At 55.4% G+C, this 11,851-nt stretch overlaps 1 protein-coding gene across 1 annotated transcript in view; it reads right to left on the reverse strand.

Annotated features, from left to right (window-relative positions):
- The window catches only part of dtnbp1a (dystrobrevin binding protein 1a), a 378,832-nt gene that overhangs the window by 56,002 nt on the left and 310,979 nt on the right, over positions 1 to 11,851 (reverse strand). The window lies entirely within an intron of this gene.

Here is an 11,851-nt window from a genome sequence, read left to right on the forward strand (position 1 = left end):
TGAAGAAACTAGCAAAAATTGAAAAAGCAAACTGCTTTCAGATTTATGCTGAATTCTGCAACTGACAGATCAAGTTACACAGCCAACTTCATTTTGCATTAAGTTCAGCGTCAGAGGAGGATTGTGCACCCAAGCAGCTAATTTTTACTATCACAAGGGAGCCAGTGATCCACTTTGTGTGAAACTCAAGTGTCCCAACACTATCTACAAGAGGTGGTTTCACATCTCACGGCTTCAGTGATTTTAGGAGTTTGACGGAGACTCAAATGATACTACTGTTTTTGTATTGATGCACATCTGAAACCGTTTGCATCAAAACGAAAACAAAAGTGGAACATCATTTTCTGATTGTGCTTTTACAATACAGGTACAGCATCGAAAATCCAGAGTTTCGGAATCCATACTGTTCTGGAAACCTTGACCCTCCCGCCTTGGGCCGCCGCCGACCTCTCCCTCGCCTCGAGTAGTAGGTGAGCATATTTCAGACGGCCTAACTATAATCTTCCAAAAGTTCTCTCAATTCAGGAACTGTTCCTTTACATTGGAAAATTGTGCATGTCACTCCACTATTTAAGAATGGCGAGAGGGGGAAACCAGGCAATTATAGACCAGTTAGCTTAACATCTGTTGTCGGAAAATTGCTAGAGTCTATAATTAAGGATAGGGTGATTGAACCCCTCAAAAATGTTCAGTTGAGATTTGTGAAAGCTCGGTCATGCCTGACAAATCTTATTGAATTTTTTGCAAAGTTGACGAAAGTAGTGGACAGGGGAATGTCTATGGATGTTATTTATATGGACTTCCAGAGGCATTTGATAAAGTACCACATAAGAGACCGTTAACTAAGGTGGAAGCTCATGGAATTGAGGGCAAATTATTGACCTGGTTAGGAAATTGTCTGAGTGACAGGAGACAGGCAGTAGTGATAATGGGCAGGTACACAAATTGGCAGGATGTCACGAGTGGTATTCCACAGGGATGTGTGTTGGGGCCACAACTATCCACAGTATTTATTAACAACTTAGATGCTGGCATAGTACTGAGGGAGTGCTGCACTGTCAGAAGGCTCATCTTTCGATTGAGACGTTAAACCGAGGTTCTGTCTGTTCTCTCAGGTGGACGTAAAAAATCCCATGGCACAATTTCGAAGAAGAGCAGGGGCGTTATCCCCGATGTCCTGGCCAATATTTATCCCTCAATCAACATAACAAAAACAGATTATCTGGTCATTATAACACAGCTGTTTGTGGGAGTTTGCTGTGCGCAAATTGGCTATCGCGTTTCCTACATTACAACGGTGACTACACTTCAAAAAATGTACTTCATTGGTGGTCGTGAAAGGCGCTATATAAATGCAAGTCTTTCTTTCATAGAAAGTCATATATCCAAATTTGCTGATGACACAAAGATAGGTGGCATTGTAGGCAGTGTAGATGAAAGGATAAAATTACAAAGGGATATTGACAGATTAAGTGAATGGGTGAAACTGTGGCAAATGGATTTCAGTGTAGGCAAATGTGAGGTCATCCACTTTGGACCTAAAAAGGATAGAACAGGGCACTTTCTAAATGATAAAATGCTAAAAACAGTGGAGGTCCAAAGAGAGTTTGGAGGGGGGGGGGAGGGTCCTGGTATATAACATCATTAAAATGTCATGAACAGGTAGAGAAAATAATTTAAAAGGCTCTAGAGGACTAGAATACAAAGGGGTAGAAGTCGCTCTCTCGAAGCGAATTAGACCACACCTGGAGTACTGTGAGCAGTTCTGGGCACCAAATCTTAGGAAGGATATATTGATCTTGGAGGGAGTGCAGTGTAAGTTTTATGATTGAAGTGATTATCTGCATGAACATGTGTGTCTCCTTCTGTGCAGGCACCCAATAGGCCCCGCCCCTTGCTGCGCATACGCGCTTGATCCGGTCACGCATCATCATGCAGTACGATATACGAAGAAGCCAGAAGAGGGGCCGAACCACGTTTGAGCTTGGAGCTGCAGCTGCTCAAGCCTATGGCTTTTGGGTCATCATTCAAAAATCAGTGACTATGCTGAAAGAGGCTTCAAGACTTTATCTAGAAAATGTCTGTGATTATCTACACAAACGTTTTTAAGGCCTTCTGAGAGAGAGGGGAAATCGGAGGTGGGAGAGAGAGTGTGGCGGGGGAGGGGGAGGGAAGAGAGAGAGCGAGCCTGGGGGGGGGGGGGGGGAGAAGAGAGAGAGCGAGCCTGGGGGGGGGGGGGGGGGGAGAAGAGAGAGAGCGAGCCGGGGGGGGGGGGGGGGGGGGGAGAAGAGAGAGAGCGAGCCGGGGGGGGGGGGGGAGAAGCGAAAGAGCGGGGCGGGAGCGAAAGAGAGAGCGGGGCGAGCGCGAGAGCGGGGCGGGCGAGCGCGAGAGCGGGGCGGGCGAGCGCGAGAGCGGGGCGGGCGAGCGCGAGAGCGGGGCGGGCGAGCGCGAGAGCGGGGCGGGCGAGCGCGAGAGCGGGGCGGGCGAGCGCGAGAGCGGGGCGGGCGAGCGCGAGAGCGGCGCGAGAGCGGGGCGGGCGAGCGCGAGAGCGGGGCGGGCGAGCGCGAGAGCGGGGCGGGCGAGCGCGAGAGCGGGGCGGGCGATGGCGAGAGCGGGGCGGGCGAGCGCGAGAGCGGGGCGGGCGAGCGCGAGAGCGGGGCGGGCGAGCGCGAGAGCGGGGCGGGCGAGCGCGAGAGCGGGGCGGGCGAGCGCGAGAGCGGGGCGGGCGAGCGCGAGAGCGGGGCGGGCGAGCGCGAGAGCGGGGCGGGCGAGCGCGAGAGCGGGGCGGGCGAGCGCGAGAGCGGGGCGAGCGCGAGAGCGGGGCGGGCGATGGCGAGAGCGAGGCGGGCGAGCGCGAGAGCGGGGCGGGCGATGGCGAGAGCGAGGCGGGCGATGGCGAGAGCGAGGCGGGCGATGGCGAGAGCGAGGCGGGCGATGGCGAGAGCGAGGCGGGCGATGGCGAGAGCGGGGCGGGCGAGCGCGAGAGCGGGGCGGGCGAGCGCGAGAGCGGGGCGGGCGATGGCGAGAGCGAGAGCGGGGCGGGCGATGGCGAGAGCGAGAGCGGGGCGGGCGATGGCGAGAGCGAGAGCGGGGCGGGCGATGGCGAGAGCGAGAGCGGGGCGGGCGATGGCGAGAGCGAGAGCGGGGCGAGCGAGAGCGGGGCGGGCGATGGCGAGAGCGAGAGCGGGGCGGGCGAGCGTGAGGCGGGCGAGCGCGAGAGCGGGGCGGGCGAGCGCGAGAGCGGGGCGGGCGAGCGCGAGAGCGGGGCGGGCGAGCGCGAGAGCGGGGCGGGCGAGCGCGAGAGCGGGGCGGGCGATGGCGAGAGCGGGGCGGGCGATGGCGAGAGCGGGGCGGGCGATGGCGAGAGCGGGGCGGGCGCGAGAGCGGGGCGGGCGAGCGCGAGAGCGGGGCGGGCGAGCGCGAGAGCGGGGCGGGCGAGGGCGAGAGCGGGGCGGGCGAGGGCGAGAGCGGGGCGGGCGAGCGCGAGAGCGGGGCGGGCGAGCGCGAGAGCGGGGCGGGCGAGCGCGAGAGCGGGGCGGGCGAGCGCGAGAGCGGGGCGGGCGAGAGCGGGGCGGGCGAGCGCGGGGCGGGCGATGGCGAGAGCGGGGCGGGCGATGGCGAGAGCGGGGCGGGCGAGCGCGAGAGCGGGGCGGGCGAGCGCGAGAGCGGGGCGGGCGAGCGCGAGAGCGGGGCGGGCGAGCGCGAGAGCGGGGCGGGCGATGGCGAGAGCGAGGCGGGCGATGGCGAGAGCGAGAGCGGGGCGGGCGATGGCGAGAGCGAGAGCGGGGCGGGCGATGGCGAGAGCGAGAGCGGGGCGGGCGATGGCGAGAGCGAGGCGGGCGAGCGCGAGAGCGGGGCGGGCGATGGCGAGAGCGAGGCGGGCGAGCGCGAGAGCGGGGCGGGCGAGCGCGAGAGCGGGGCGGGCGAGCGCGAGAGCGGGGCGGGCGATGGCGAGAGCGGGGCGGGCGATGGCGAGAGCGGGGCGGGCGAGCGCGAGAGCGGGGCGGGCGAGCGCGAGAGCGGGGCGGGCGAGCGCGAGAGCGGGGCGGGCGATGGCGAGAGCGGGGCGGGCGATGGCGAGAGCGGGGCGGGCGAGCGCGAGAGCGGGGCGGGGCGAGCGCGAGAGCGGGGCGGGGCGGGGCGAGCGCGAGAGCGGGGCGGGGCGGGGCGAGCGCGAGAGCGGGGCGAGCGCGAGAGCGGGGCGAGCGCGAGAACGGGGCGAGCGCATGAGCGGGGCGAGCGCGAGAGAGGGGGAAAAGAGAGAGAGAGAGAGAGAGAGGGGGGCAATCAGAGGGGCGGGGAGAGGAGGTCGCGGGGGTTGGGGTCAGGCCGTAGAGAGCACGGAGAGCACAGTGGGAATTGCGGAAGAACATGATCCAGGTTTAAAGGGGGGTAGGGGGGTTTGAGAGCGATAACATGATCCAGATGCTAAGACAGATCATGTTCTTCCAACACCACCCCCTTTGCACCCGCATCACGTTCTCCCTCTACTTATCCTGCACCTGGTTGATTTTCGGAATGTTCGGTGCATGTGTGGCAAGTGACATCATTGGACTGGCCAAAATCCAGATGTCATGACACTGTCACTATTCACTTCATACCCAATAAACTGGTTAACAATGCCCCATCTATGGCGGGGTGTGGGAAGGTGAGGAACCTGTTGGCGGGAGGTCATCAATCCATGGGGGAGGCACTTGAGCAGGGGTAGGTGGTTAGGAACCTGGGGGGCGGGCAGCAGGGAAAGAATGTCAGGAACTTGGGCAGGGAGTGGAGGTCTGGAACTTGGGCTGGGATGGAGGATGTTAGGAACTTGGACAGGGGGGTGTGGAGGTCAGGAGCTAGGGTTGGGGATGAGGAGGTCAAGAACCGGGTTAGGAGGAAGGAAGTCAGGAATCTGAGCAGGTTAGGATGAGGTCTGGAAGTCGGGCTGGGGGGTGAGGAGGTGAGAAACTTTTACTGAAGGGAGGAGGTCTGGAACTTGGGCGGGGGGAGAATGTCAGAAACTTGGGCGGGGGGAAGGAGATCAGAAACTTGGATGGTGGGGGCAGGAATTTCTTTGGGGGGTGTGGAAGGTCTTAACCCGTGAGAGTGAGCCCTGCCTATTCAATGGTACAAGTACGTTACATAAGCAAAGTCAAAGATTGGAAGGTTCCAAGTAAGCTCTGTTCTTCTAGAGTCGGTAGTCAGAATGGCTCAAATTAGACTTTGCAAAGAGAAAGTGCTGGGTGTGTCTTATCCTCCAAGGGGACCCGTCAGCACTCATCATCAAAGGGGCTCAATTAGAGCTTTAGGTGTTGCAAATTAACGCATCTTTTTAATGATACCCGGACTTCAAGGATTAAATTATGAGGCGATTTTACACAAATTAGGGTTACATTCCATAGAATATAGAAGGTTAAGGGTGATCTGATCAAAGTTTTCAACATATAAAGGGGAACAGATAGGGTAGAGAGAGAGAGAAACTATTTCCACTTGGGATTCTTGAACTAGGGGGCATCATCTAAAAATTAGAGCCAGACTTTTCAGGAGTGAAATTAGGAAACACTTCTAACATAAAAGATGGTAGAAGTTTGGAACTCCCTTCTCCAATCTGCAATTGATGCTGGATCAATTGTTAATTTTAAAATCAGAGATTGTTCGCTTTTTGCTAACTAAAGGTATTAAGGGATATGGGCTAAAGGCAGATATATGGAGTTGAGTTGCAGATCAGCCATGATCTAATTGAATGGCAGAACAGGCTTGAGTGACTCAATAGTCTACTCCCGTTCCTATGTATCTATGCTATTTGCCTCAACTGCTCCTTGTGGTAGAGAGTTCCACGTTCTAACTCATTATGAGTGATGTAATAGACAATAGCTCTTTGACTTTGCTGGTCACAATTTCAATGGCTGCCACTCAAAATCAGCAAAACTTAAAACATGTTTACCAATGAGAAGCCTGAGACCATCAAAACAGATCTCCCATCACTGGCTGAACCTAAAACACCGCATAATTTGGATTGCCTATTCAATGGTACAAGTACATTACATAAGCAAAGTTAAAGATTAGAATAGTCCATTTAGCCCATCCCTCTACCATCCTCACCCTCTTATAGTAAATCGCTTTTTGAACATTCCAATGTTTTTATCTCTATTACTTTGTCTGGAACGTGCACCACTCTTCCTAATAATATCTTAAAATATACATCCTCTGACCTTGCTTTCCTGACTTACTTTGAAGCAATATTCTGGGAGTAGCTTTTATCTATATTTTAATCTTTATATTTATCTACATTTTATTTACACCATTTTCTAAACCTCAGTAAGAGTCCCCTAACTGCCTTCTTCCCAACTGCATACATTGAGATTTTCCAGTCTTTCAAACTTGGGATTGGTCTTCTTGCTCTGATCTCTGCCCTTCTCGATGCCTGCACATCGATTCTATGGTATGGGGATCAGAACCCTACACAGTGTGATCTGTCCACTGCATTGTAAAGTCTTAGCATAACCTCTGTAGACTTGTACTTTATTGTTCTGGCTATATGCCCCAGTATTCTTTTAGCTTTTGTAAAAATTACATCATCACATTGTCTGAGGCGGGAGTTCGTGGCGTTGGTGAGGCCTACAAAAGGCCAGCGGCAGCGAGAGGCGGCGGCAGTCAGAGGTGGGAGTTCGTGACGTTGGTGAGGCCTACAAAAGGCCCAGCTGGTGCAGCTCCAGCCGGGAGAAAAAGCAAAAAAAGAAAGAAATCAAAAGGTGACGTCACAGCCAAAGGGTTAAGTGATTGGCGAGTAGCTTTTCTTTTTCTTTTTTGTATCAGTAAGTAACCTGTTAACATTGTTGTCTTTTTCTTTTTTATATCAGTAAGTAACCTGTTAACATTGTTGTCGCCAAATTAAGTGTATCTAAGGGTTAAGTCATGGCAGGAGAGCTCAGACACGTGATATGCTCCTCCTGTACCATGTGGGAACTCAGGGACACTTCCGGTGTTCCTGACGACTACGTGTGCGGGAAGTGTATCCGCCTCCAGTTCCTGACGGACCGCGTTGCGGAATTGGAGCTGAGGGTGGATTCACTCTGGAGCATGCACGATGCTGAGAATGACGTGAATAGCACGTTTAGTGAGTTGGTCTTACCACAGGTTAAGGGTCCACAGCCAGATAGGGAATGGAAGACCAACAGGAAGAGCAGTGCAAGGAAGGTAGTGCAGGGATCCCCTGCGGTCATCCCCCTGCAAAACAGATACACCGCTTTGGGTACTGTTGAGGGGGATGACTCATCAGGGGAGGGCAGCAGCAGCCAAGTTCATGGCACCGTGGCTGGCTCTGCTGCACAGAAGGGCAGGAAAAAGAGTGGGAGAGCTATAGTGATAGGGGATTCGATTGTAAGGGGAATAGATAGGCGTTTCTGTGGCCGCAACCGAGACTCCAGGATGGTATGTTGCCTCCCTGGTGCAAGGGTCAAGGATGTCGCGGAGTGGGTGCAGGACATTCTGAAAAGGGAGTGTGAACAGCCAGTTGTCGTGGTGCACATTGGTACTAACGATATAGGTAAAAAAACGGAATGAGGTCCTACGAGACGAATTTAAGGAGCTAGGAGCTAAATTAAAAAGTAGGACCTCAAAAGTAGTAATTTCGGGATTGCTACCAGTGCCACGTGCTAGTCAGAGTAGGAATCGCAGGATAGTTCAGATGAATACATGGCTTGAGCAGTGGTGCAGCAGGGAGGGATTCAAATTCCTGGGGCATTGGAACCGGTTCTGGGGGAGGTGGGACCAGTACAAACCAGACGGTCTGCACCTAGGCAGGACCGGAACCAATGTCCTAGGGGGAGTGTTTGCTAATGCTGTTGGGGAGGAGTTAAACTAATATGGCAAGGGGATGGGAACTAATGCAGGGAAACAGAGGGAAGCAAAATGGAGACAGAAGCAAAAGACAGAAAGGAGATGAGTATAAATGGAGGGCAGAGAAACCAAGGCAAAAAACAAAAAGGGCCACTTTACAGCAAAATTCTAAAGGGTCAAAGTGCATTAAAAAGGCAAGCCTGAAGGCTCTGTGCCTCAATGCGAAGAGTATTCGGAATAAGGTGGACGAATTAACTGTGCAGATAGCAGTTAACGGATACGATGTGGTTGGCATCTCAGAGACATGGTTCCAGGGTGACCAAGGCTGGGAACTCAACATCCAAGGGTATTCAACACTTAGGAAAGATAGAGAAAGGAAAAGGAGGCGGGGTGGCGTTGCTGGTTAAAGAGGAAATTAATGCAATTGTAAGGAAAGACATTAGCTTGGATGATGTGGAATCAGTATGGGTGGAGCTACGGAATACCAAAGGGCAGAAAACGCTAGTGGGAGTTGTGTACAGACCTCCAAACAGTAGTAGTGATGTTGAGGAGGGCATCAAACAGGAAATTAGGGGTGCATGCAATAAAGGTGCAGCAGTTATCATGGGTGACTTTAATATGCACATAGATTGGGCTAACCAAACTGGAAACAATACAGTGGAGGATTTCCTGGAGTGCATAAGGGATGGTTTTCTAGACCAATATGTCGAGGAACCAACTAGGGGAGGAGACCATCTTAGACTGGGTGTTGTGTAATGAGAGAGGATTAATTAGCAATCTCATTGTGCGAGGCCCCTTGGGGAAGAGTGATCATAATATGATAGAATTCTACATTAGGATGGAGAAGGAAACAGTTAATTCAGAGACCATGGTCCAGAACTTAAAGAAGGGTAACTTTGAAGGTATGAGGCGTGAATTGGCTAGGATAGATTGGCGAATGATACTTAAGGGGTTGACTGTGGATGGGCAATGGCAGACATTTAGAGACCGAATGGATGAACTACAACAATTGTACATCCCTGTCTGGCGTAAAAATAAAAAAGGGAAGGTGGCTCAACCGTGGCTATTAAGGTGAATCAGGGATAGTATTAAAGCCAAGGAAGTGGCATACAAATTGGCCAGAAACAGCAGCGAACCCGGGGACTGGGAGAAATTTAGAACTCAGCAGAGGAGGACAAAGGGTTTGATTAGGGCAGGGAAAATGGAGTACGAGAGGAAGCTTGCAGGGAACATTAAAATGAACTGCAAAAGCTTCTATAGATATGTAAAAAGAGAAAAAGGTTAGTAAAGACAAACATAGATCCCCTGCAGTCAGAATCAGGGGAAGTCATAACGGGGAACAAAGAAATGGCAGACCAATTGAACAAGTACTTTGGTTCGGTATTCACTAAGGAGGACACAAACAACCATCCGGATATAAAAGGGGTCAGAGGGTCTAGTAAGAAGGAGGAACTGAGGGAAATCCTTATTCGTCGGGAAATTGTGTTGGGGAAGTTGATGGGATTGAAGGCCGATAAATCCCCAGGGCCTGATGGACTGTATCCCAGAGTACTTAAGGAGGTGGCCTTGGAAATAGCGGATGCATGGACAGTCATTTTCCAACATTCCATTGACTCTGGATCAGTTCCTATGGAGTGGAGGGTAGCCAATGTAACCCCACTTTTTAAAAAAAGGAGGGAGAGAGAAAACAGGGAATGATAGACCGGTCAGCCTGACATCGGTAGTGGATAAAATGATGGAATCAATTATTAAGGATGTCATAACAGTGCATTTGGAAAGAGGTGACATGATAGGTCCAAGTCAGCATGGATTTGTGAAAGGGAAATCATGCTTGACAAATCTTCTGGAATTTTTTGAGGATGTTTCCAGTAGAGTGGACAAGGGAGAACCAGTTGATGTGGTGTATTTGGACTTTCAGAAGGCTTTCGACAAGGTCCCACACAAGAGATTAATGTGCAAAGTTAAAGCACATGGGATTGGGGTAATGTGCTGACGTGGCTTGAGAACTGGTTGTCAGACAGGAAGCAAAGAGTAGGAGTAAATGGGTACTTTTCAGAATGGCAGGCAGTGACTAGTGGGGTACCGCAAGGTTCTGTGCTGGGGCCCCAGCTGTTTACATTGTACATTAATGATTTAGACGAGGGGATTAAATGTAGTATCTCCAAATTTGCGGATGACACTAAGTTGGGTGGCAGTGAGCTGCGAGGAGGATGCTATGAGGCTGCAGAGTGACTTGGATAGGTTAGGTGAGTAGGCAAATGCATGGCAGATGAAGTATAGGGCCCAAGTTTCCACAAGAAAAAAAACGGGCGCCCCTCCGAGCTGGGCGCCCGTTTTTCGCGCCTAAAAAAATCCTCGTTATTCTCCACCTACCTGCAGGTCCTCTGGCCCTCGGCGCAGCCAGCACGAGCTGTGGGGGGGGTGGAGCCAGGTCCCTGCGCTGAAAACAGTGCCGGGACCTCTGCACATGCGCGCTACAGTCGGCACGCAAGTGCAGTAGCTCCAGGCGCCGAACTGTGTGGGAGGGGCCCGAAAAACGCAGCCCCTAGCCCTGGCCCAATGGCCTCACTGGGGCTGCGTGAATAAGGCTCCTCACACGGCCAGCTCCTGCTCCCCCCCCCGACCAGACCCGACACTCGCTCCCCCCCCCGCCGACCAGACCCGACCCGATCCCCACTCCCCCCCCTGCCCTGAGACCCAACACCCGCTCCCCTCCCCCCGACCTGCTCCCCCCCCCCGCCCCGACCCGAGACCCGCTCCCCCCCGCCCCGAGACCCGCTCCCCCCCCCGCCCCGACCCGAGACCCGCGCCCCCCCCCCCGGGCCCGAGACTCCCCCGACCCCCGCTCCTGTTCCCCGACCCCCCCCCACCGCTCCTGTTCCCCGACCCCCCCCACCGCTCCTGTTCCCCGACCCCCCCCCCATCGCTCCTGTTCCCCGACCCCCCCCCACCGCTCCTGTTCCCCGACCCCCCCCCACCGCTCCTGTTCCCCGACCCCCCCCCACCGCTCCTGTTCCCCGACCCCCCCCCCGCTCTCTCTCTCCCTCCCTACCCCCCCCCTCTCTCCCTCCCTACCCCCCCTCTCTCTTTCCCTCCCTACCCCCCCCTCTCTCTCTCCCTCCCTACCCCCCCCCTCTCTCTCTCCCTCCCTACCCCCCCCTCTCTCTCTCCCTCCCTACCCGCCCCTCTCTCTCTCCCTCCCTACCCGCCCCTCTCTCTCTCCCTCCCTACCCCCCCTCTCTCTCTCTCTCTCCCTCCCTACCCCCCCCCTCTCTCTCTCTCTCCCTCCCTACCCCCCCCCTCTCTCTCTCCCTCCCTACCCCCCCCTCTCTCTCTCCCTCCCTACCCCCCTTCTCTCTCCCTCCCTAACCCCCTTCTCTCTCTCCCTCCCTACCCCCCCCTCTCTCTCTCCCTCCCTACCCCCCCCTCTCTCTCTCCCTCCCTACCCCCCCCTCTCTCTCTCCCTCCCTACCCCCCCTCTCTCTCTCCCTCCCTACCCGCCCCTCTCTCTCTCCCTCCCTACCCCCCCCCCTCTCTCTCTCCCTCCCTCCCCCCCCCTCTCTCTCTCCCTCCCTCCCCCCCCTCTCTCTCTCCCCTCCCTACCCCCCCCTCTCCCTCCCTACCCCCCCCTCTCCCTCCCTACCCCCCCCTCTCCCTCCCTACCCCCCCTCTCCCTCCCTACCCCCCCTCTCTCCCTCCCTCCCCCCCTCTCTCTCTCCCCTCCTCCCCCCCTCTCTCTCCCCTCCCTACCCCCCCTCTCTCTCTCCCCTCCCTACCCCCCCTCTCTCTCTCCCCTCCCTACCCCCCCTCTCTCTCTCCCCTCCCTACCCCCCCCTCTCTCTCTCCCTCCCTACCCCCCCCTCTCTCTCTCCCTCCCTCCCCCCCCTCTCTCTCTCCCTCCCTCCCCCCCTCTCTCTCTCCCTCCCTCCCTCCCCCCCTCTCTCTCCCTCCCGCCCCCCACCTCTCTCTCTCCCTCCCGCCCCCCACCTCTCTCTCTCCCTCCCTACCCCCCCTCTCTCTCTCCCTCCCT

The sequence above is a fragment of the Pristiophorus japonicus genome, chromosome 5, assembly GCF_044704955.1.
Source record: "Pristiophorus japonicus isolate sPriJap1 chromosome 5, sPriJap1.hap1, whole genome shotgun sequence".
Taxonomy (NCBI): Eukaryota; Metazoa; Chordata; class Chondrichthyes; family Pristiophoridae; genus Pristiophorus; species Pristiophorus japonicus.